The 11,244-nt window shown below is 43.6% G+C and overlaps 1 pseudogene; it reads right to left on the reverse strand.

Annotated features, from left to right (window-relative positions):
• Positions 1-889: 889 nt before the first annotated feature.
• LOC147999907 (uncharacterized) lies at positions 890-6,753 on the reverse strand (annotated as a pseudogene).
• Positions 6,754-11,244: the final 4,491 nt, after the last annotated feature.

Genomic DNA, 11,244 nt, shown 5'->3' on the forward strand with positions numbered 1-11,244 from the left:
ATAGGCACAATGTAATTTCCAATCAATCCCCAGCAATTTGGCCACCAACTGACTTACTTGGGAGACGAAAGCGGGCCCGTTGTCCGACCCCAACGCTTGAGGCATGCCATACCTGGGAAAGATTTCCTCGAGGAACTTCTTGGTGACCATTTTTGTAGTCTCGTGTTTTGTGGGGAAGGCTTCGACCCATCCTGAGAAGGTGTCTACAAACACTAGGAGATACTTGTCCATATATACCTGGTTTAATTTTAGTAAAATCAATTTCCCAATGGATGTCAGGACGGTGTCCCCTAGGACGAACTCCTTGTCCAATCATGGTCCTTCCCGGGTTAACCTGAGCACACGCTTTGTAACTCTCAGTCACCTTTTGTATCACTTTGTCCCGATTCAAAAAACACAGATTTATCTCTTCCCGATCTAGTAAGGTTTTTATCTTCTTAAACCCCAAATGGGTTAATTTATGTAAAAAGGAGATCAATTCAAAAGTCCTTTGTAGACCCACTGTTTTAGTTGAGGGTGGTAGATGGCCCCCATTTTTTTAGGAGCTCTATGTCCTCATGGGCATAAACCCAACTGGTTTGTCCCACTGGTGGGGGCGTGGGTTGGTCTGGGCTATTTAAGAGCAAGATTTGTTTGCTCATGGCCGCTTCTCGCGCCGTGGCATCGGCCAGCTGGTTTCTTCGTGCATCTGGGTTGTGCCCTTTCTGGTGTCCTGGACAATGTATAATACTCAGTCTTTTGGGCAAGAATAGGGCTTCTAAGAGGGCCAGAATTTTAGCCTTATTTTTAATATCTTTACCCTCAGATGTGAGCAGCCCCCGCCTCCGGTAGATCTCCCCGTGTGCCGTGGCAAAGGCATAACGGCTGTCTGTATATATATTTAGTCTCTTACCTTTTGTCATCTTGAGCGCCTGAGTCAAGGCGATGAGTTCAGCCCGTTGTGCGGAGGTACCAGCAGGCAGGGCTTTCGCCCAAATCACTTTGTCCTCCGTAGTGACCGCAGCTCCAGCCTTTCGCTCTCCCTCTGCCAAGAAGCTGTTATCATCCGTGTACCATGTGTGGTCAGCATTTTGAAGAGGCTGGTCCGATAGGTCCGGCCTGGTTCCATGTACTTCTGCGAGGATTTGTAGGCAATCATGCTGTTTTGCCTCCTCTGGTAGAGGAAGCAAGGTGGCAGGATTGAGGGCGACTACGGGCCCAAACTGAACCTGTTCTGCATCCAGTAACAAGGCTTGGTGTGAGAATTAGAGAGCCAGCGGTCTGGGGGCTGCTTTACCAAGGCCTCCACTGCGTGGGGTGCTAGGATGGTGAGTGGCTGTCCCAAAGTCAATTTTTCAGCGTCCTTGATCAGGACAGCAATAGCAGCCACCATCTTTAGGCACGGTGGCCAGCCGGAGGCCACAGGGTCCAATTTCTTAGACAGGTAGGCCACAGGGCATTTTCAGGGTCCCAACCTTTGTGTTAGGACCCCTTTAGCATACCCCTGTTTCTCATCGATGAGCAGTTACTGAGCAAATTGTAAGGGTTTGGAACAGTCAGATGAATATCTTCTATCCTCTTGTTGACCTTTCTCAAGTCTTGTACTGGCCTATAATCTCCAGTGCCGGGTTTCTTAACAGGCAGAAGAGGCGTATTCTAAGGCGACCAGCAGGGGATTAGGATGTCTTGATCTAGAAGCCTCGTAATGTGAGGCCTTATACCTTGATAAGCTTCATGTGACAGGGGGTATTGTTTTATGGAGACTGGAGTTGTAGTGGCCTTTAACTGTATAATTAAGGGGGGCTGTTGGAGCGCCAACCCCATCCCACCAGTCTCTGCCCAAGGCAGTGGAAAATTCGTGACCCAAGTGTCTATTTCTAGGGATTGTGGCTTGTCCTGTCCCGGTTCATATAGTCTATATTCATCCTCTAATTGTAGGGTTAGAACTTGAAGGGGAGTTCCGTGGGGGCCAGTTATTCGGGCCCCTCCTTCCTCAAAATGAATTTGTGCTTTTAGTTTGGTGAGCAGGTCACGGCCCAGCAGAGGGTACAGGCAGTCCGGAACATGTAAGAAGGAATGGGTCACCTTACCGGTAGCCAGCTGAACCCGGCGGTCCGTATTCCATCGGTATTGTTTCTCACCAGTAGCTCTTTGTACCCAGGCCGTCCGGTCGCTGAGTTGTCCTGAAGCTTGGGTGAGGACTGAATGCTGGGCTCCTGTGTCTACCAGGAAAGTAACCGGCTGCCCCCCAACTTTAAGCGTTACCCTGGGCTCAGGGGGGGAGGGCTCCTGACCCTGACCTCCCTAATCTTTATCTAGAGCCAAGAGGGAGGTTCATGGTCGAGGCTTTCGGGGTCCGCCAGGCTTCTTGGGGCACTCTCTGGCCCAGTGCCCTTTCTCTTTGTAATAGGCACATTGATCTTTATCCAGCTTTAGCCCCTTTCGAGCTCCCCCCCATCTCCCTTCCTTTTTTGGCCCTGAACTACGGCGGCCAAGATTCGACTCAATTCTTTGTTTCTTTTTTATCTCTCTCTTATTAAAAATCTTTTCATCTTCTTTAAGTAAATCCTGTAATGTATAGCCCTGTAAATTTTCTAACCTCTGTAACTTAGTCCTGATATCTGGAGCAGCCTGCCAGATGAAGGACATAGAGACACTCGTCATTTGTCCTGGGTCATCTGGGTCATAGGGAGTGTACATACGGTAGGCCTCCTTAAGTCTCTCTAGAAAGGCGGAGGGAATTTCCCCTGCTTCCTGTAATACCTGTTTTACCTGAGCCAAATTAGTAGGGCGTCGTATAGCCCCTCGGAGACCCGCTAGAAGCAACTGGCGATAAAGGCGTAGGTGTCCCTTACCTTCAGCTGTATTAAAATCCCAGTTTGGTCCTCAGGCAGCTGGGTGGGACGCCCATCATCTCCCAGAACATGCTTTCTGGCCTCTAGGAATACTCTTTGTTTTTTTTATGAGGTTAAGAGGGCCTGTAAGAGCTGTTGGCAGTCATCCCAAGTAGGCTGGTGGGTAAGTAAAACAGATTCTATTAGGTCGGTGAGTGCCACCGGATCTTTGGAGAAAGAAGGGTTGTTTCCAATTGTAAATGTCAGCTGCTGAAAACAGCCAGTATTGGGTCTGGCCACCGGTTCCCTGTCTAAGTGGGAAAGCCTGGGAGGTTGAATCTGGCATCACCTCGCGCTTATTGCGCAATCTCCCTGCGACAGGGGAGAAACCCTTATCAGACTGTGGCCCGGCAACTGATCTGGCCGGCGGCTCTGCCTCCTCCGTTTTAGCCGGGCCTGTCAGAGAGAATATCTATGAGAGGGGAGTTTGGGTCTGCCGGGAGGACAGGTTTCTTAGAAGGCTCTGATTTCACAAAGGTAGAGACTGTCCCATGTTAGTTCTAAGGAAGATTAGAACACAGAGAAAACAAACAACACCAACAGTCAAACAAACAACAGACAGGCGTGCTGCATGGCTTTGGTACCAAACTAAAAGCAAAAAGTCAGATGGAGGTGGCAAAGGTCCGGGGCCCTCTGAAAGCCAAAAATACAGACAGAGGTGCCGTTAGTCCGGATCTTTCTCCTCTAACCAGAGTCCCAGATTGGGCCCCGAAAAGTCGGGCCCCTAACACCCTTGGAACGTCTTCCAGGGCTGCGGGGCGAGAAGTCCCAGCTCGTCAGCTCCTTCTTCGTCCCGCCCAAATTCCAAACAACCTGGCTGAGCGCTCACAGAACAGACCTGGCTGAGCGCTCACAGAACAGACCTGGCTGAGCGCTCACAGAACAGACCCGGCCGAGCGCCCACAGAACAGACCCGGCCGAGCGCCCACAGAACAGACCCGGCCGAGCGCTCACAGAACAGACCCGGCTGAGCGCTCACAGAACAGACCTGGCTGAGCGCTCACAGAACAGACAGAATAAGGCAGAACGAGACAGAATCAGACAGACGCCGGCCGGCTTACCACCCAGTGGGTGGTCGGTGGTCCCTGGGTGGAGGATCTCCTTTCCCGGCCAACGCACCAAATGAAAAGCTCTCAGGGAGAACTTTCCCTAGGGATGGAGACCCTCCAACTCCAAAGACCAGACCGAGACACCACAGGATACAATCAGCAAGAGGCTTTGGTTTATTGTCACGATACACAGGCACAGGCACCTGCGGGCGCTTCAGTCACTCAGGGGACTGGCGCGACCCACGGAACCAAGGATGGGCTTTTTATAGGATTTTGGGGAGCAGAAGCAAGCATACAGAAGCAGATGCATGGTTACAGGGATATAATTGGTGGATTCTAATATGGCAAGGGTTTAGCCCGGGGGCAAGTTTCCTAGCTACCTTCCTGAAACATAACGGCTGACTCGGCCCCCCAAGGGTTCAGCCCGGGGGCAAGTTTCTTAGCTACCTTCTTGGAACATAACGACTGACTCGGCCCCCCACCAGGGTGTGGGACCTCTCCCGGGGCTTTTTTTTCATTGTCAGGTGCTCAACCGAAGTCGTCCTGTTGCCAGGCCTTCAACCAAACACATCCTGCTTGGCAGCCGCTGTGTACTCAGTGTTCTAACCTTTCCCTGAACCAGTCATCTTAAGTACAGCCTTGCAAAATGGCGTTACTGCTGCTAAGCTGGGGTCTTTCAGCTTCAAAACTGTCTTAGTCCATATCGTCTCCACTCAAATTGCTGTGAGTATTTTCTTTTTTTTTTAACTTATCTATTTCCTAAGAAAGGCTACTACATGAAACTTCAATTACCATTATTTTAGCAAACCATTTTGCTTGGAGCATTGTTGTACAGTACAAGCTCAGAAACCAAGGGAGAATTTTTAAGTATCACAAGTCTACCAATGTCTATTACTAACTAAATGAAGCATAAAATGAACAGATTCTCTAGAGCCAATTTCCCATATCACTGTTGCTAGTACAGTAGGCATAATAATGAACAGTACACGAGTGAAATTTAAAACATTAGCCAATAGTAAAAAAGTAGTAGTAGTAATAGTAGTAGTAGTAGTAGTAGTAGTAGTAGTAGTAGTAGAAGGAGGAGGAGGAGGAGGAGGGGGAGGAGGAGGAGGAGGAAGAGGAGAGGAGGAGGAGGAGGAGAGGAGGAGGAGGAGGAAGTGGAGGAGGAGGAGGAGGAGGAGGAGGAGGAGGAGGAGGAGAAGAAGAAGAAGAAGAAGAAGAAGAAGAAGAAGAAGAAGAAGAAGAAGAAGAAGAAGAAGAAGAAGAAGAAGAAGAAGAAGAAGAAAACTATGTTGCTTCCAATGATTTATTCACTTGGAGGTACATGAATTCTTGAGAGGACAAATCAAAATTTTTCATATATTTTGAGATCATTCAAAGGCACAAAGGGAAGTTAACGTTGGTTGTTTAAGTTAGAAAATAATTGATATAGCCACAGGTATAAAATGAAAAGGGAAATGAAAGGATTTGTCTGTCAATACATGAATGACCAGGTTGTGGTATTTCTCATTTGATAGCTTCCTTGTTTTAAAAGAAATAATGCTTAACTTACTTATAACATAGAAAAACAACTTACATCTCCAGAGTGGATCATTGTCCAAGCTAGAACGTTTTCTGGAAGCTGCTCAGGAAAACTTAGTCACAGGCTTTATAGCATAGAGCATGTGTGAAGATCAGAGGATGTGAATAGTTCCACCTGAGGAATGTTGATCATAGCTGGCAGAAATATCACCCACAGCAAAGACACTTCAGGAGTGAGAATTTAAACAAAGAGAAAATTCAGAAATAGAAACGTGTCCCTGTGTAAACAACTAGAAACCATAGAACTGCATCTATTAATTGAAAGGTCCAACATGAGATCTAAACATCCAAACAAGAGTAGAGTCATCAGCAGCACTAATTGCAGAGCCAGCTGTGAGAATGTTGAGTCTCTATGTGGACATGCATACATCAAATTATTTATATAAAGAATATTGATTGTCATGTGATATTATTGTGTAAAGCTTTCCTGAGTTAGTCAAACAATGGTAATTACATCTAGAAAATTGGCACGGTGGCAAGGATGGAGATGTGACCTAGCTGACAGAGTACTTGCCAAGTACGTCTGAAATTTGGGTTCCATGCACAGCATGATATTAACCATACCTGGTGAAGCAGGAGGATCATAAGTTTAAGGTTGACTTCAGCTACACAAATAGTTTAAGTCCACCTTCAGCTATGTGGCTATATGATACTGTCTCAAGAAAAGTAATCACAATGAAGTAAGGTAAGATTGTTAATTAATCATTTGATATACAAAAAGCTCTCTCTCTCTCTCTCTCTCTCTCTCTCTCACACACACACACACACACACACACACACATATGCTAAAAATTGAGATGTTTTCCTAATCAAAGAACCAAAGTCACAGAAACAATATCTGTCTCACAATCTGAACAGGAAGATTAAAACAAATTTAAATATTTTTTTACTGAAGCTAGAGTTTCTAGAATGATAAACAGAATCACTTCCGTATCATTTTGATGATTTCACAAAGACACTCAAATGAGAGGAGAAAAACTGAATTAGCACTCTCTAGTGGTCTCCTTATATTGATAAGATATCGTTTCATGGACATTTTAACCCTAGATTCACATTAAAACCAATTATCTACCCAAATCCTTGGCACTGGAAGAAATGGAAAAAATTCAAATTAATATAAATATTAGGAAATTATAAATAAATGAGTAAATCAAAGTCTCAATTTTACTAACTGCGAAAATGAGAGTAATTTGAGTATAAAAATTACTTAGTATGTACCTTGATGATAGAGTGTTTCCTAACATACCCATGGCCCCTGGATTTATCCAATGAACTGGAAGATAGCCTGAAGAATTTGTAAAATATGGAAGTAAGAAAAAATATACAAGAAGTCATTGAAATTAAGAATGTAAAACTGTTCAGGAAATTACCTGAACAGCCAATTCCTGAAAAGATCAATGAGTTTAATAATGTCCTACCTAAGTTCAACAGAGAAAATCAGACAGTAACTAGTAAAGAAAATGAAATGTGGGTGGGCCATTACCAACAACAATAACATTAAAAGAATGATAGTAAATATTGATGAATTGCTCAAAAGTTTTTATGACTGGATATTATTCTTCATACAGGTGTCAATATATGATATAGGAAGATGTGCAGACCTATAGCCTGGTAGGGAAGTATATTCATCTAAGTATTCTTGGTCTATCATCTGTGACACCCACAGCAATGGTACCTAGCAGGAACAATTCAGGATCTTTTGATAAAACAATATGCTAATTATGTCTAGAGCATCCTGTAGTAATAAACCAAAACAGATGCATGCATACACATCCACATAAAAAGACACGTGTATGGTTGTGATTCACCACCCACTTTGCCACAGGCCTCCATTGCTTAGGGACGCATGACAAAGGAAGAGCGCTCTTACCCCATGCTGTTGTTGGGCAGGTGTTGGATTTTAGGGAAGTCCTATACCACTCCTGGGTTGGGGAAAGACAGTCTGAAACAGGACAGCCAGAGCTGGCTCCCCCGGCTTGCAATATGGTGGGACAGTATGGTTCTCTGGTTCTTGGACATCGAGTTGCCCCTGGAAGCCTTGGAAGAGCTGAGAATAGAGTGGAGGCCTGTGGGCTGGATCTGGCTAGAGGCAGGGATGGGAGGGTGGGTTGTGGGGAGGGGGAGGAGGTAGGAGCAGGGGTGGATCGGCAGAGGTAAGTCCTTGGCTTGAGAGCAGTGGGTTTGCGCTTGGTGGCATCAAGGCTGGGAGTGCAGAGAGCCCTTCTATAGGAGACTAGATGGTGGCTCTTTAAACAAAGGCCTTCTCCATGGCTCCCCACAATGGATCCTGATGAAAAGAGGCAGTCCAAGGTTTTAAAGCATTTATTGTCCTGGCAGGAAGTAGATGTGTAAAACCATACCTCACTTATCAGGGTGGGCCTTTTGAAGGGAGGAATATCTGGGAAAGAAAGCTTATTGACTAATCCGTCCAGACTTCTAGGTACTTCATTAAATGGAGATCAATCTTGGACCTACATGGCCACATTTGTGACAATTCAAATAATAAATTAAATAAAACCATCTATGCCTCACTGTGGTTTGGTGAAGTATGGTAAACGTGATAACTAGAATCATTACTGTGAGAACGTCTAAGACAGGTGGCCAAGAACAAGTTCTTCAGTGGTTCAAAGTAACATACATAGGGCTTAACATGAAACCAGGTCACCACTTTCTGTCAATTACTTCCCAAAATCACAAGTCAGGATTTACTTGATTTATAAGTTGGAATATATGCTATTGAGTCTATACCTAACAGTTGCATTTCCTGGTATCAAGATATCAAATCCCAAGGCAGCATCTTGAGAAAATGAAGACTGACATGAATGGTTGTACTACACAGAAGCATGTTACCACACACAGCTCACCTCTGAGTGAAGCAACAGGCCTGAGGAAGAAGTTATTCAGATCAGGGGTGAAAACATCAAATACTAAGTAAGAATGCTATTCTTTCAATCATGAGTGTTTGTTCTAACTTGTCTAGTAATAATTGTGGTTATATGCAAACCAAAATAATCCTGAGATTCCACCTTATACCGTCAATGGCTAAGATCAAAAACTCAGGTGACAACAGATACCAGTGAGGATGTGGAGAAAGAGGAACACTGCTCCATTCTTCGTGGGATTGCAATCTGGTACAACCACTCTGGAAATCCATCTCGAGGTTCCTAAGACAATTGGACATTCCACTACCTGAGGACCCAGCTATACCACTCCTGGGCATATAACAAAAGATGCTCCAACATATAACAAAGATACATGGTCCGTTATGTTCATAACAGCCTGATTTATAATAGCTAGAAACTGGAAAGAACCCAGATGTTTCAACAGAGGAATGAATACAGAAAATGTGGTACATATACACAATGGTGTACTACTCAGCTATTAAAAACAATGACTTTATAAAATTCTTAGGCAAATGGATGGAACTAGAAAATATCCTGTGATGTAACCTAATCTCTCTCTCTCTCTCTCTCTCTCTCTCTCTCTCTCTCTCTCTCTCTCTCTCTCTCACACACACACACACACACACACACACACACACACACACACACACACACAGCATATGGTATGTACTCATTGATAAGTAAATATTAGCCCAAAAGCTCGGATTACACAAAATACAATCCAAGGACCACAAACTCAAGAATAATGATGAACAAAATGCAGATGCTTCAGTCCTACTTAGAAGGGGGAACAAAAATATTCATAGGAGGAGAAAGTTTAGAGCAGAGATGAAAGAAATGCCTATTCAGAACCTGCCCCACCTGGGAATCTAGCCAATATATATACAGCCACCAAACCCAGTCAATATTGCTGAAGCCAAGAAGTGCATGCTGACAGGAGCCTGATATAGCTGTCTCCTAAGAGGCTTTGCCAGAGCCTGACAAATACAGAGGCAAATGCTCACAGCCAACCATTCAACTGAGAACAGATCCTCATTGGAGGAGTTAGAGAAAGGATTGAAGGATCTGAAGGGGTTTGCAACCCCATAAGAACAATACAAACCAACCAGAGTTACCATGGACTAAACGACCATCCAAAGAATACATATGGGTAGACCTATAGCTCCAGCTGCACATGTAGCAGAGGATGGCCTTGTTGGTCACCAAAGGGAGGAAAAGCCCTTGGTCCTGCTAAGGCTGGACCTCCCAGTGTAAGGGAATGTCAGGGTGTGGAGGCAGAAAGCAGTGGGTAGTTGGCTGGGGGGGAAGGGGATAACATTTGAAATGTAAATAAAAGTATATAAGAAATGTAAAAAAGGAAAAAAGAGAATCGTGGTAATAAACAGCTGTGAACTAAACTGCTTGGATGCACGATTCATCTTCTCTTGACAAACTTAGAAGTGAGGGGCTGTATGAGAAATGAGCTATTCTCTTTTCCACTACACAATTCAAACTGATTTTTAACCTTTTGTTAAAAACATATGTGGAAATATTGCCAAGCATTTCTAACAGTGAAATGTTCTGAGACCACATATCTTCTTATATTCAATCAGTGTGTAACTCCCTTCCCTCTGAAAAAATGTTTCACCTCATTTAATATTGCATTACTTTGCCTAGAAATCTCTTTCTCAATAAAGAACAAACTTTCTCTCTCATTTTATTTTGTAAATTCTCTTTTCTTCAATAAAATCCGCACTTCTAAAACAGCCTGTCAGAGCCATCAAGAAATTAGTTTCTAATATGAAATTGGTGCATTGCATAGAAAACGGGCCACAGTAAGTCCAGGCAATTCATAAACACAGCATGCTTTTAAGTTCCCTTCTCAGAAACTTATTAGCTAGCTCTCTTATTGCTTAGCATGTTGGGTAAAAATGAACAAACTTCATCTGATGTCAATCAATGTTTTTTGTCTTCTGGTGATATGTAGCAGGCATACTATATAGTCTAGCAGGAACATCTAGTCACAGATATACAGATGGATAAATAAATGATCCCTTAGCAAGGGTCAATGTCATAGCATGTTGACATTGTACTACTGATAGGACAATACTGGCAACGCATCACCAAAGAAACTGGACTGTGGTCATGAACTCAAATCTCTATCTCCTCAGAATGCTGTAAAAATGTTATGAACAAGATAGCCTCAACAACAGAAATTTATCCTGTCAAAATTCTCCAATCTGAAATCCCAAGAAAAAGATACTGTCTACACATGCCCAGGTGAGCCCTTTCCTTTGAGAGTTCTGCACATGTATGTTTCCTGAAGTCCCTTAAGATCTTTTCTTGAGAGTTATAAATGGCTCTGGAGGTCCTTAAGCAGGATTGTGAGACTAAGAGGCAGAGTCACAAAGAAATTTAGCTCTCTGTTCTCCAGACACTAATCATGCAAGTTTAGAACATTTTCCTCTTTAAAACATGTTTTGCATGCTTTGTCACTCTGGAAGACAGCTAGGTCAACACCTTACTCAAGTATGACATTTGATTAAATGAAATTGTGATGATATTGACCATCTAGATAATATTTCTACAATTCTATCCCAAATGGGTACATTAGAAGAATAATCAGTAAAAAAATGTATAGAATAAATATTTTAATTTAGAATACCCAGTAGGAATTATACTTCTTGCTATAAATAAAATGTATGGTTTGTATGCCACATTAAAATGTGTTAATTTTAAGATTTGCTTATTTATTTTCATACTTCAGGTAAAATATAATTACATTACTTTCTCCCTTTGACTCACTTCCTCCACTCTTTCCCATATCTCTTCCTTCCAACTTCTTACAAGTCTCCCTTA

This window comes from Rattus norvegicus, chromosome 18 (assembly GCF_021556685.1).
Source record: "Rattus norvegicus strain SHRSP/BbbUtx chromosome 18, alternate assembly SHRSP_T2T, whole genome shotgun sequence".
NCBI classification, from domain to species: Eukaryota; Metazoa; Chordata; class Mammalia; order Rodentia; family Muridae; genus Rattus; species Rattus norvegicus.